This window comes from Carlito syrichta, unplaced genomic scaffold (assembly GCF_000164805.1).
Source record: "Carlito syrichta isolate Samal-C Ts95f unplaced genomic scaffold, Tarsius_syrichta-2.0.1 Scaffold305112, whole genome shotgun sequence".
In the NCBI taxonomy this organism is placed as follows: Eukaryota; Metazoa; Chordata; class Mammalia; order Primates; family Tarsiidae; genus Carlito; species Carlito syrichta.
In genome coordinates, this window is record NW_007249208.1 from 463,259 (window position 1) to 478,360 (window position 15,102).

Sequence of the window (15,102 nt, forward strand, 5' to 3'; positions counted from 1 at the left end):
AATCTTTGTGACCTAAGTGAATCTCTTGAAGACAGCAGAAATTTGGATTGTGTGTGTTTTTTAATTCATTTTGCCAGTCTATATCTTTTCACTGAGGCATTGAGACCATTTACATTTAGAGTTAATGATATATAAGGTATTATTCCATTCATCATACTAATTGTTATCTAGTTGCTTTAGTCACGTATTTATTATCTCCTTTGTGTTGCGTTTCTATAAGGCCTGTGAACTTTTTGGTTTCCAGCATTTTTCTACTGGTGTAGTTTGATCTTTTGTTTCAGTATTTAGAACTCCTTTGAGTATTTCTTATAGAACTGGTCTATTGGTGACAAATTCTCTCAGTGTTTGCTTGTCTGGGAAAGATTTCATTTCTCCTTCATTTGTGAAACTTAGTTTTGTGGGATACAAAACCCTTGGTTGACTCTTATTTTGTTTAAGGAGACTGAAGGTGGGGCCCCAAACCCTTCTGTAGGAATTTTGAGAACTGTGCTGTTAATTTGAATAGGCTTACCTCTGTAAAATGTTTGATGTTTTTGACTCATTGCTCTTAAAATTCTTACCTTCATATTAACTTTACATACTTGGATGATTATATGCCTTGGGGATGATGTTTTTGCAATGAATCTTCTATGTGTTCTTTGGGCTTCTATTATCCGGATGTTTAGATCTCTGGCAAGGCCAGGGAAGTTTTTCTCCATTACTCCCTCAAATAGGTTTTCCAAAGTTTTTGCCTTCTCTTCTTCCTCAGGAACACCTGTGATTCTTAGGTTTGGATGTTTTACATAATTTCACATTTGTTTGAGGCTTTGTTCTGTTCTTTTGATTATTTTTTTCTTTATTGTTGTCTGATTGGGTTAATTCAAATGCCTCATCTTCCAGTTCTAAGCTCCTTTCTTCTGTTCTAGTCTACAGTTAAAACTTTTCACTGCATTTTGTACTTCGGTAAAATGCTTCTTTCATTTCCAGAATTTCAGGGGTTTTTTTGTTGTTGTTGTTTGTGTGTGTCCATATGTTTGGAGAATTTTTCATTCATATTCTGAGTAATTTTTAAAATTTCTTTATGTTGGTTTATAGTTTTCTCCTGAAGCTCATTGATCGTTTGATAATCTTTTAAATTTATATTTGTGATATATTTACATTTAACTCTTTTTTTTGAGTAGGAGTCTTACTCTTGTCGTCCAGGCTGGAGTACAATGGCACACTCACAGCCACCGCAGCCTCTACTGGCTAGGCTTAGGCAATCCTTCCACATCAGCCTTCCAAGTAGCTAGAACTACAGATGCACGCCACCATGCCTGGCTAGTTTTTGTGATGTACTGTAGAGATGTGATCTCACCAAGTTGCCACAAGGCTCAGGAATTCTTCTTGCCTCAGTCTCCCAAAGTACTGGGATCACAGGCTGAGCCACCACACCCAGCCTATATTTAACTTCTTAAGAAACTGTCAAACTTTTCCAAAGTGTCTGCACCATTATACATTTCGTCCAGCAATGTAAGAAGATTCTAGTTTCTCTTCATCTTCACTAACACTTGCTGTTGTCTGCTTTGATTAAAGCCATTTTAGTGGGAGTGAGGTATTATCTCCTTGTGGTTTTAATGTATATTGCTCTAGTGACTAATGATGTTGACGTCCTTTCATGTGCTTAATGGCCATTTGTGTATCTTCTTTGGTGAAATGTATATTCATATCTTTTGTCCAATTTTAAATTGGGTTGCTTGTCTTTAATTATAAGAGCTCTTCATATATCTTGAATGTACATCCTTTATCAAATGATTTGCAAAAAAAATTATGTCTGGAATTAATAAATATTTTGATTAGAGTTTGTTGCTGAAGATTAGTGTGGCCTTTTGGTAGCACTGGAAAACTTTTTTTCATATTGTCAGAATTATTTTCTGATTCCTTCTTATTTGGGGAGACTATTTTTTCCTATTTGAGGTTGGAAAGGGGCTGACGTAGGCACTGTAGGACTTTCTCGGTTATATACAGCTTTGGTGTGGTGAGTTTCTCTCACTATTGCCAGCTGTGGCAGTCCTATGCTGGAAATAGGCTCATGGCATCCTGGGTGGCCACAGTGACTTGGAAAGTGGTGTTAGCTGGGGTTTGGGGTCTGACCTTTCCAAATCTGAGGTATTATATCCAATGTGGGGGACTGTATTATTGATCGCTGGACAGGAGGTGGTGCTTGTGGAGATAGCCAGCTGCAATAGTGACTGTGTGCTTTCTCCTTGGCAAGTGTCGCTCCAAGGAAATGCCCAGCCATCCTCAGTGGAGGGTGAAGCTCTGGGGATTCTCTGTCTGTTTTAAGCCTTGGAGGGGAGTGCGGGAGCTGGGAGGAAGGAGCTTGAGCACCCCACAAGAGTGCCTTCTCGGCTACACCAGTGAATATTAGGAGGGTGTCCCATACCACTGGAGTCACATTGTTGTGCAGGGCAGGCACAGAAGAGTTTATGTGGGAGTGAGGCTGCTATGGCAGTGATCTCACCCAGATTCCCACCTTGGCCTACAGTTTTGCCCTATGTATGTTCAAGTGCAACTGGCCTCAGGGCCTCAGGTGTTCTCACGGGAACCTGCCCCAGCCAGAACTGTCTGCAGCAGCAGAGATTGCCCTTGGGGTCCATCCCCTCCCACACCAGCCAGAAAGCAGTCACACAAGGGTTGAGTTCCTGGGAAACGGCAGAAAGCACTGCTTAAGGCTTTCTTTTTTCCTGTACCACTCCATGTGGCCTTTGGCAGAGTACAACTGTGAGTAAGACGGTTTCCGATGAGGGACTGGAGTCCCGCAAGACTTGGGGTTCTCCAACTCTGTGGCAAGAGCACAGAACTCCTGAATTCCCCTCATTCACTTTCCCCACTGGGTCTGGAGACTGCTGGTAGACTGAAGTGGTGCAAGTGAGAGTCTGGCTAGGTCCAGCCTAGGTCAATGGATTTAGCTTTTCTTTGCATTCTGTGGTTATCATCACTTCTTTGAAGATTCATGGAGTGTGCTGCTGGTCTTGTTCCTTACTAGGTGCTGTGGAAACTTACTTTTCTTGGTTTACTACATAGGAGAAACTCACTCTAGCTGCCTCATATCGGTTATCTTAATCCAGTCTCTAAAGAAGCTTTATATTTTACTTTGCACTGAGTCCTGGAAATTACATAATCAAGTTGAGGGTCCTTGAAGACTTTCCTTAGTGACTATACACTGGATCTCAATTATAGCTGTATTATTTCATGTTATTAATGTGTTTATTTAAAAAATTTAAAGGAAGTATTATGATCTAATATGACTGATGGGTAGATATGTATACATTATTCTCTACAATTTACTGTGCACTTGCAATATTTCACACAGAAAGCTTCTTTTTGTTGAAGTGACATCATGAACAACGGCAAGTAATATGTATGAAAAGAAGTGGACATCACAAAGGCAACAAGTGCACATTAGAGAATAAACCCTATACTCTCCTGTTTATTGTCAAGTATCTTACCCTGGTGATCTTCTGGGAATGATATTCCAGAGTCAATTTCAGTAAGGATGCCGCTTCAGACGCAATTTTATAATCAGGATTAGAGAGTTTCATCAGTAGATTCCACACAAAATCAGACAGCAAAGAGGGCAGTAAGCTTTGTCCTACTCCCTGCAATCAAAAAGGAGAGTCATAGCCTCAGGATTTACCTACACCCAAATCATAAAGACAGCTACACTCAGACATTGTTGGGGGACACTTAGGGGCTAGGCAGGGCCACAAGACTTCTGTGGGTCCTATGCACCTTTGCCATTGTGAGTCTCTTCCTTCATTTAAAAATATTAAAAATTATATTTTATAACAGTGTTGATATAATAATAACTGAAATCCATGTGGCATAATATCTAACTGTTTTCTGATTTTAAAACAATTTAACTGTTCAAAGATTATCATGAAGTTCTTTGGAAATGAGTTTGCTTTGGAAATGAGTTTGCTCAGATGAGAAACAAGTATGGTGAGTAGACAATGCAGGAGAAAGTGGAGTGATACAGTCAAGGTGATACAAAGGTGTGGGCTTTCCTCTTTCCCAGAAAGGGATCTGGAAGCAGCAAGAGATAAAAGACCTATATGTCCATGATTAAGGGGCAATAACTACAGTTCAAACAGACCCCTTTTAAGGTTAGAGGAATATCCATGGATTATAAAATTTTAAGAAAATTATGTTGATTATGAATCTCTCAGTTAAAGAACGATGAAGGAGCCACATGTTCTCCTTTGCTTTTATATGAAAGAAAAGTTATTCTCCCAAGTACAGAAGGTACCCAATCTCACGAATAAAAGTTTTTCTTCATCCTCTTTGAAAGAATGGAATATTTCTCCTTTTGGTCAATAAGGCAGAACTGAGGTCTGAGTGAGAACAGATGGCCACCAATCCCCTCACCCTGGCAGATCAGTGAGAGATAATAATCTTGGAAAGCAACAGAAAAAAATTAAAGGCAGGTGTAGCCAAAGCTGGTGAGGTAGGTGGAATATCATTGAAAGCCATGGAAGAAAACTAAAGAGGGTAACCGTGGCAGGTGAGGTGGACTGAATATCATACATAGTTTGCCCTACTTTAAGAAAGACAGATTTACTTATATAAGATACTAAATTTTTTAAAAATAATTGGAAAGGGGAGTATTGTTTTTTTTGAATATTTGTTCACTCAACAAGAAAACTTTACTTTAGTAGCTATGTAAAAGTTGTAGAAAAAGCAATTCCCAGTGAAACTTAGAGCTAATGTTAGGAGTTTCTGTCATGCAAAGGTACAGAAATAATTGTAGATTACATAACATGGTAAGTTCACTTTATAAAGTAGGATCTCTACATAACTCTCCAGAAATATGCCAATCATATCGGATCAGCTGGAATCCTAGAGGTCACCTTTAGCTCTGCCTGCTCCTTTCTGTAACACCATATAACACCATATTATTACGTGTTGCTGATGCTACTCATTTGAATGACTACATAATACACTATTAACTTGACACTCCATAACTTGTCATTTATTCCTCTATGTTTTACATATACTTTTTAAAAAGTATGCATCTGTGAATAACTTCTTTTCACAAGTAGATGTCTTGTTTTGAGTTATTTATTTCTATAAATTCTCATGATTGAGATTATTGGTTTATTTGGTATGAGGATATACAAAGAGGAGACCAAAAACCCTCCACCAGAATTTATTTATAAAAAATTGTGTATTTATTCTTACATGTCTAAATTTTAGTCACCTTCAAAGTACTGTCCATTTGATGCAATACAACTATTGAGATGCTTTCTTCACTGTTCAAAACAGTGTTTGAATTAATCAATTCTGAAGCCTTTTAGTGCTTCTACCTTTTTTTTTCTTTCACCTTTTCCACATTAACAAAACATTTTGCTTTGAGGACTTTTTTTTCATTCGGGGAAACAACAACAAAAAAGCAGCTCGGGTGAGATTAGGTGGATAGGACATGAAGGTCATGCCATTTTTGCACAAAAACTGCTGAATACTCAGTGCAATGTGGGCAGGTGAGTTGTCATGGTGAAAGAACCAGTCACTTGTTTGTCACAACTCAGGTTGTTTTTCCACCAATTGTGATAATAACTTCTCAAACTTTCCAGATAAAAACTTTGGTAATCATTTGATCCAGAGGAACAAATTTCGAGTGAACTACCAAGGACCCACCCTCCAAAAGATAATTCTGGTGTTTTGGGACCATCTCTTGTACACATGTGCACACACACACACACACACACACACACGACACTTTCATGGTCATCCATGGTTTCTTTAAAAGACAGTGTCCTCTCTTACAACCAATGACTATATAAAAGGAAAGGGCATTCGTGTGAATTATGTTCAGTTCAACTCTTCTATTTAGTGGGGTTTTGCTTCCAGCTCCCTTGACTAGCACCCTTGCCGCTAGTACTCAATTTTCATCATTGGCTTTGGCTATGGCCCTCTTGGTCTCCTTCATGGAGCCTCTCAACCCACCTTCCATCTACTTCTGGAAGTCCCACCTGTGGGTTGTCCAGCTACTGCTCTTGCACATACTGCTAGCACTGGGTTTGCTTTGGTCTCAACTTTGGAAGCTGAATAACGGGTTGGAAACACAAGGACCCAGGGTACCTCCTCTTAGGGCTTACATGGGAGAAGGGATAAAGGGAGCCATTGTTAAAATAACTCACTGTGTGAACCTCGAAAAAGGGATGTAAGGTTGTGAAGTAGATCTGTGAAGCTGACCACTCTACCCTAACAGCATTCTGTCACTAACTGTGTTTGCTGCCTCCATTTGCTTTCTCAAGGTTACATCCTAAGACTGGGTGGTTAACAGCATCTTGTTACTGACTGTGTTACTGCTGACACCTGCTTTCTCAAGAACTGCATCTCAAGGCCATATCACCATCACCCTGACCTGCTTCTTCGAGGCAACGTGACCACCAACCCCTGCTTCTTCAGAACGATGCGTGCTATGTGATCACCAGACCCCGGCTAGAGGTATAAAAGAGATACACAAAGAACAAAGGGAGCTGGTTTCTCTTTGAAGCCAGTCTCCTCTTTCTCCCCTTTAATAAACTTCTTTGCTTTGCCTAACTACTCAGCTCATCCTCTTTGTGTCCGTACTTGCCTTATACCTCCCTCAAACCCAAGGATTTTAAACCTGATGGACATTAAACTCAGATAAGAAAGGACGCCAACCTGGAGATGGGGATAGTACGTCTCATGAACCACTTGGAAGAGGCCCTGAGGCGGATGCCAAACTCAAGCTCACTAGCCCAGTCATGGTCTCAGAATTTTAATTTCAGGGCACTGAGTGGAGGATGGATGAGAAAAGATTTGATAGTTAAGCCTCCACAGATGCCTGGGTTCCTTATCTAAATGAATAACTGCAAAGTAGACCAAGTTTGAGACTTTTGAGGAGAGATGGGGAAGAATAATCTTTGATTTTAGAAAGATGCATATTTAAGACATCTATGCAGCATTTTTGACCATATCATGTTCTATGCATTGCTTCTGCATCTCCTCAGCCTCTCACAATTCTAATGACCTCACACACGGAAAAAGACACTGTTTTACATATTAGCTTTAGGAGGAATCTCTAGATCCTTCCCCTCCAAGAGATGAACTAGCTTGAAGGGTTTCCCCGGCAGTTGCACTGAACTACTGGCCCAATGAGTGTGGCTGGAAGGTGCCAAACAGCCCAACCTGGGCCCCAGTGTTGGGTAACTTCTTAAGCCTCTGTGTAAACCTATGTCCTTGGGTTTATATACACTACCTATGTGTTAGGGAGTATATAGACCTATAGCGTTCCATGGTTCTCCCAAGGGTTGGGACAGTATAAAAACTGTTTACTTGGTACTGAGGTTTATCATGTAGACATCTTGATTTTTCTTCTTCTTTTAATAGCGCTTTTTAAAAAACTAAGTCACAATGTTATTATCATGATTGTGAGAAATTTATGATATCAAAAATCCTGTTAATTGGTGACTTTGTTAATTTTGCTGAATAAGTGAAAGTTCTCCATTTATAGTGAAGGGTTTTATAGCCAAATAAAAAGAAGCACAACTAGAAAATACCTACCTCATTTTCATTTTATAAGAATTAAATTAAATAATTAAAATATAAAATGCTATATTTGGAAATAATAGGAATAACTATTATTAATAGAGATGAAAGTCAAATACTATAAGAAAAGGATTGGCAGTTGTGGGAAACTACCAGGGGAGGGCGGGGGCAGGTTGGCAGCAGTGGGAATCTGTCGAGGGGGGAGGGGCATACCTCATCAACAAGGGTATCTGTATAATGAACATTTGTATCCCCAACCTTGAATTGTACCCCACATCTTTAAAATAAAAAAAAGAAAACCAGAAAACCAAATGCTCTATAATCATTTATGTTTTACCTCCTTGAATTTAAGAAAATGGAAAAACATTTCTTAAAAATATAAACTTTGTTGAAATAAGTTGCTACTAAGACTAATGATACATATAAAACAAAAGCCATAGGACAAGGTGAGGATTAAGTTACCTGAGCAATTTTACTTTTGTCTCCTTGCATAACCTTAGGTAGAATTTCCATATCAGAAGGAGAAGGCAGGATGCTATAACATCTACATCTTGCAAGTTTATTTTTTTCAGTATCTGCTGTATTAAGGAAAAAGTTTAAGGTGTTTATTTAATCACAAGTTTCCTCTTTAGCATTGCTATTTCCAATTTTCTTTTCCTGCCTAATTCTGGAGATCTGAAGTTTTCCGAATATTTATCTCTGCTCATAGTTTAATTACATAAAATAGTATAATGACACTGACTCACTGTTTAAGAGAGGCCATGTGGAATATGAATGAAGGATATACATAATTTTAATGTCAGCCAGACAGCAAATACATTTAGAGCATCAAATGCATCATTCAGTGAGCTGGAAAAACTAATGCCAAGCTTGGGGAAGGGAGGACAGAGAGTCTATTGGTTGGAGAGCAGACTTGGAGGCTTTTTGACAAGAACTGAGTAGTAGCCCAAGAAAGTCAGATGCTCTCATTAGAAGTTTCAGGTGCGAGCCGGGCTCGGTGGCTCAGCCTGTAATCCCGCACCTTTGGGAGGCTGAGGTGAGTGGATTGCCTGAGCCCGCGGGTTGGAGACCCGCCTGGGCAGCTAGACCTCATCTCTACAATAAATCAAAAAATCAGCCGGGCATGGTAGCGCATGCCTGTAATTCCGGCTACTTGGAAGGTTGAGGCGGAAGGATCGCCGGATCCCAGCAGGTCGAGGCTGCGGTGGCCGGGAACCGCCACTGCACTCCAGTCTGGGCGACAGAGTGAGACTCCAACTCAAAAAAAAAAAAAAAAGTTTCAGGTGCAGATGTTTTTAGTTCCAGAGAAGGTGAACTTTCAATGATCTTGTTTGTTTTTTAATAGCTTTATAAAGACTTTGCTGTTATATAATATATTTAAAGTGTACAACTTGGCACATTTTTGGATATCTGTATACACATAAAAAAACATTGCCACAATAAAAAAAGAGCACATTTATTGCCTCTAGAAATTTCCTCATGTCCTTTTGTAACCACTCACACCTACTCCTTGTACCCACCCACTGATTTCAAGGCAACCACTGATCTGTTTTCTGTCAAGTTGGTATTTTCTAATTTTTACAAGTGAAGTCAAACAGTATATGCTATTTTTCTGTTTTATTTCTTTTACTCAGCAAAACCACTGAAACTGATTCATGTTGTTGTATGTGTCAATGGTTTATGCCTTTTAACTGATCAAACAGTGTCTTTTTACATGTGTATGCCACAATCTATGTGTATACCACAATCTATTTGTATACCACAATCCATCTGCCTGTTGATGGACATTTGAGTTGTTTCCAGTTTTTGGCTATTACAAATAAGGGTGTTATGAGCATTCATGTACCAGTCAGTTTTTGTACAGATATATGTTTTTGTGTCTCTCAGGTAAATATAAACTTGTGGAATGATTGAATCATATGGTAGATGTATGTTTAACTTTTTAGGATACTGGCAAATTATTTTCCAAAGTTGTTAAACAACTTGTGTAGTAATATTTCATTGTAGCTTTAATTTACATTTATTTAATGAGTCTATATAGAATTCAACATGCTTCTTTGACAAAATGACTATTCACATCTATTGTTATTTTTAAATTTGATTGTTTTTCTTGAGTTTTGAGTGTTCGTTATAAATTCTGAATATGAATCTTTTATCAGATATGTAATTTGCAAATATATTCTCCTAGTCTGTGGCTTAACTATCAACAGTGTCTTTTAAAGAGCAGAAATACTTATTATTTTTCATTTATGAATCATGCTTTAATGTTGTATCTAAGAACATTATCCAAGGCCCAAATATTTCTTCTAGTTTTATATTTTAGGTTTTGCATGTAGTTCTATTATCCATTTTTAATTAAATTTTGTATATGTATGAAGTATGGATCCATTTCTTGCATATAAATATCCAATTCTTTCCAAAATGACTTATTGAAAAGCTTGTTCTTTTTCCACTGAATTGCTTTTGCACCTTTTACAAAACCAACTAACTATACATGTGTGGATCTATTTCTGGACCCTTTCCTATTCTACAAAATTTTGAACAAAAGAAACAACGGCGTATATCTTTGTCTTGTTTCTGACATTTCAGGAAAATCATTCAGGATTTCATCATTAAATACAGACACACCTCAAAGGTATTGCAGGTTTGGTTCTAGACTGCCACAGTAAAATACTCATCACAATAAAGTGTAACATGAATTTTTTTGGTTTCTCAGTGCAAATGAAAGTTATGATTACACTGTACCATAGTCTATTAAATGTGCAATAGCATTATATCTAAAAAACATACATCTTAATTTAAAAACACTTTATTACTACAAAATTCTAATGATAACTTAAGTCTTCAATGAGTCATAATCTTTTTGCTGGTAAAGCATCTTGCCTCCATGTTGGTGTCTGCTAACTTATCAGGGTGGTGGTTGCTGAAGGTTAGTGCTGCTGTGGCAATTTCTTAAAATAAGACAACACTTTGATTGTCTCTTCCTTTCATGAAAAGTTTATCTGCAGCATGTGATGCTATCTGATAGCATTTTACCTACAACTTATTTTAAAATTGAAGCCAATCCTCTCAAACCTGGCTAATTAATGCTTTATCAACTACATTTATCAAATATTCTAAATCCTTTGTTATCATCTCAACAATGTTCCTGGCATCTTCACGAGAAGTAGACTTCAGCTCAAGAAACCACAAGAAACTACACTTTATGCTCATTCATAAAAAGCAACTCCTCATTCAAGTTTATCATGAGATTGCAGGAACTTGGTCACATGTTCAGGCTCCACTTCTAATTCTAGTTCTCCAGATATTTCCACTTCGTCTGCAGATACTTTCCCTACAGAAGTCTTGAATCCCTTAAAGTCATCTATGACTGTTAGGATAAACATCTTCCAAACTCTTGTTAATGTTGCTATTTTAACCTCTTCCCAAGAATTATAAATATACTGGAAAGTTTTGAATTCACTTTGCCTAGATCCATCAAAGACATCACTGTCTAGAAAGTTATAGCCTTAAAAATGTACTTCTTAAATAATAAGAATTGAAAGTCAACATTACTTCTTGATCCATGTGGCAGAATGGAGGTTGGTTAGCTGGCATGGCAACATTAATCTCCTTATACATCTCCATCAGAGCTCTTGGGTGACCAGGTTTATTGCCAATGAGCAGTAATATTTTGAAAGAAATATTTTATTCTGAGCAGTAGGTCTTAACAGTGGGCTTAAAATATTCAGTAAACCATACTATAAACAGATGTGCAGTCATGCAGGCTTTGTGGATCTATTGATAAAGCAAGAGCAGGGTAGAATTAACATATTTCTTGAGGGTCCTAGGGTTGGGAGAATGGGAAGTGAGCACTGTCCTTCAGCATAAAGTTACCAGCTGCATTAGTTCCATCAAGAGAGCCTGACTGTCTTTTGAAACTTTGAAGCCAGGCATCGACTTCGCTGTAGCTATAAAAGTTCTAGACAAGCTGGGCTCGGTAGCTCAGCCTATAATCCCGCGCCTTGGGAGGCTGAGGTGAGTGGATTGCCTGAGCCCGCGGGTTCGAGACCCGCCTGAGCAACTTGGCGAGACCTCATCTCTACAACACATCAAAAAATTAGCCGGGTGTGGTAGCGTGTGCCTGTAGTTCCTGATACTTGGAAGGCTAAGGTGGAAGGATCACCGGAGCCCAGCAGGTCGAGGTTGCAGTGGCCGGAAGTGGCCACTGCACTCCCGTCTGGGTGACAGAGTAAGACTCAAACTCAAAAAAAAAAAAAAAAAAGTTCTAGACAACATCTTCTTCCATTAGAAGACTGTTTTGTCTACATTAAAAATCTGTTGTTTAGTATATCCACTTTCATCACTTAGCTGGATCTTCTGGATAACTTGCTGCAGCTTCTACGTCGGTACTTACCTCATCTTGTATTTTTATGTTATGGAGATGGTTTCTTTCCCTAAACCTCATGAACTATCCTCTGCTAGCTTCAAACTTTTCTGTGGCAGCTTGCTTACCTCTTTTCCCTTCACAGAATTAAAGAGAGAGTTAGGGTTTTGCTCTGAATTAGGATTTGACTTAGGGAACACTGTGGTTGACTTCCTCTTCTATCCAGATCACTGATAGTTGTTTTGCTTTCTTATTATGTATGTGTTCATTGGAGTACCAGTTTTAATTTCCTTCAAAAACTTTGCATTCACAACCTGGCTAACTGGTGCAAGAGGTCTAAGTTTTTAGCTGTTTCAGCTTTCAATATGTGTTTGTCACTAAGTTTAATCATTTCTAATTTAATTTATAATGACAGACATGCAACTCTTCTTTTTACTTGAACACTTTGTAAACACAGTTTAACAAACACTGTGTGATTATTAATTGGTCTAATTTCAATATTGCTGTGTCTCAGAGTATCAGGATGCCCAAGGAGAGGGAGAGAAATAGGGACATCTCTGGCTTTACATAATGAGTTGGTAAGTATTCCTTTATATTCACATTTCTAGCAGAAGTTGTAGTGAACTAGTATAACTATCTCCTTAACTGTTTGCTAGATATTTTCAGTCTAGTGTGTGTGTTTGTGTTTGTGTGTGTGTGTGTGTGTGTGTGTGTGTGTGTGTGTGTGTGTGTGTGTGTACGCTAGTATTTTCTTTGCAGGGAGGTTTTTAGCTACAAATTTAACTTTATTGATAAGCACAGAGGTATTCAGATGATCAATTTTTTCACGAGTGAGACTTAATTTGTATCTTTCAATAAATTTATCTATTTTCTCTACATAGCCAAATTTATTGGCATAAATCTGTTTATAATATCCCTTAGTATCATTTTAATACTCATAGAATCTCTAGTGATGTCACTTGTCTCCTTCCTGACATTAGCAATTTTTGTCTTTCATTTTTTTCTCCCTGATCATCACAAAGAATCTGTTTTGGGCTTCACTGCTTTTCTATTATAGTTTTTTTCTGTTTTGTACAACATTCATTTTTATTCTGATCTTTCTTATTTCCCTTTTCTGCTTACTTTTGATTTTATTTGAACTTTTTCCTCCACTTTCGTAATGTGGAAGCTGAGGTAATTAATTGGAGTACTTTTCTTTATTACAAAGTGAGCATATAATACTATATGAATTTTTTCTCTGAACACTCATTTAAGCCACATCCCATAGATTCTGAAATTTTGTATTTTCATTTTAATTTAGTTCAGAATACTTTCTAAAAATTTTCTTTCTTTGATCATGAGTTATTTAGAAGTTATCTGGTTTCTAATTATGTCCACATTCGCGATATCTGTTTTTGTTTTCTAATGTAACTCCATTTTTGTCAGAGAATAATTGAAATATTTTGGAGATGTGTGTTTTATAGCCTATAATATAGTTTATTTTGAGACAACTTCTGTTAACACAAATAATTGAAAATAAAACTTCATTTTTCAATTTTTGGTGTAGTGTTCTATAAATGTCAAATAGATCAAGTTGGCTCAAGTCTATGTATTTACAGATTTTTTTTGGTGTCATTGTAATTATTGGGGGTGGTTAAGCTCGCTATAATTAAAATCTTTCTGTTTCTCTTTGGAGTTCTGTTTTAGTTTTATGCACTGGTATTTCTTATTATAATGTATTTTTGTCCTCAGGTACATAAATGCTTAAGATTATTATGTCTTCTTATATGCAGAAGTATAAAATGACACATATATCTCTTATCATATACAAAATCAATTCAAGATGAATTAAATACTTAAATGTAAGACCTGAAACTATACAAATTCTAGAAAAAAAATAGAAAAAATTCTTCTGTACATTAGCATAGAAAAAGAATTAATGATTAAGAAAGTAAATGCAACAAAAATTAAAATAGACAAATGGGACTTAAATTAAAAAGTTTCTGCACAGCAAAAACAACATCAGCATAGTGAACAGACAATATAAAGAATGGAAGAAAATATTTTCAAACTATACACCTGACAAAGGAATCTACAAGGAACTCAAAGAAATCAACAGGAAAAACAAACAACCCCATTAAAGAGTGGACATGGACACTTGCCACTGCACTCCAGCCTGGGCGACAGAGTGAGACTTCATCTCAAAAAAAAAAAAAAAAAAAAATGGGCAAAGGGCATGAACAAATATATTTCAAACTAAGACATATAAATGGCTAACAAGCTTATCAAAAATACTCAACTTCACTAATCATCAGACAAATGGAAATTAAAACCACAGTGAGATACCATCTTGCAACAGTCAGACTGGCTATTACTAAAAAGTAAAACAAATAAGCAAAAGCCAGATATTGGTAAGGATGTGGAGAAAAGGAAACACTTATACAGTATTAGTGGGAATATAAATTAGTACAGCCTCTGTGGAAAACAGTATGGAGACTAAAAAAAAAAAAAACCGAAAATAAAACTACCATTTGATCCAGCAATTGTACTACTGGGTATCTATCCAAAAGAAAAAAAATTATTATATCAAAAAAGTCTGCAGTTGTATGTTGATTGCAGCACTATTCACAATAGCAAGGATATGGAATCAACCTAAGTGTTCATCAACAAATGATTGAATAAATAAAACATTACACACAGACATACACACACACCATGAAATATTACTCAGTCATCAAAAAGAACAAAACCATGTATTTTGCAGCAACACTGAAATATCTTAGGTGAATGAATTCAGAAACAAAGTCAAATGCCACACGCTCTCACTTATAAGTGAGAGCTAAATAATGTATACACATGGATACAGCATGGAATAATAGACACTGGAGACTCAGAAAGGTGCAAAGGTAGTAGGGGTTAAGGAATGAGAAAGTACCTAAAGTATACAGTATACACTATTTAGGTGATGGTTACGTTGAAATCTCAGACTTCACCACTACAAAATATCCATGTAACAAATCTGAATTTAATACCTCCTAAATCTATATCTAAAAAGTTCTTATATCTTTTTAATTAATTGACTTCTTTATTATTATCAAGTGATTTTCTTTTTCCTTGAAAACATTATTTGCTCACAAATATATCTTTTAATGATATAATAGCTACTCCAATTTTCTTTTGATTAGTGTTAGTATGTTATATTATTTTCAGTTTTTTTA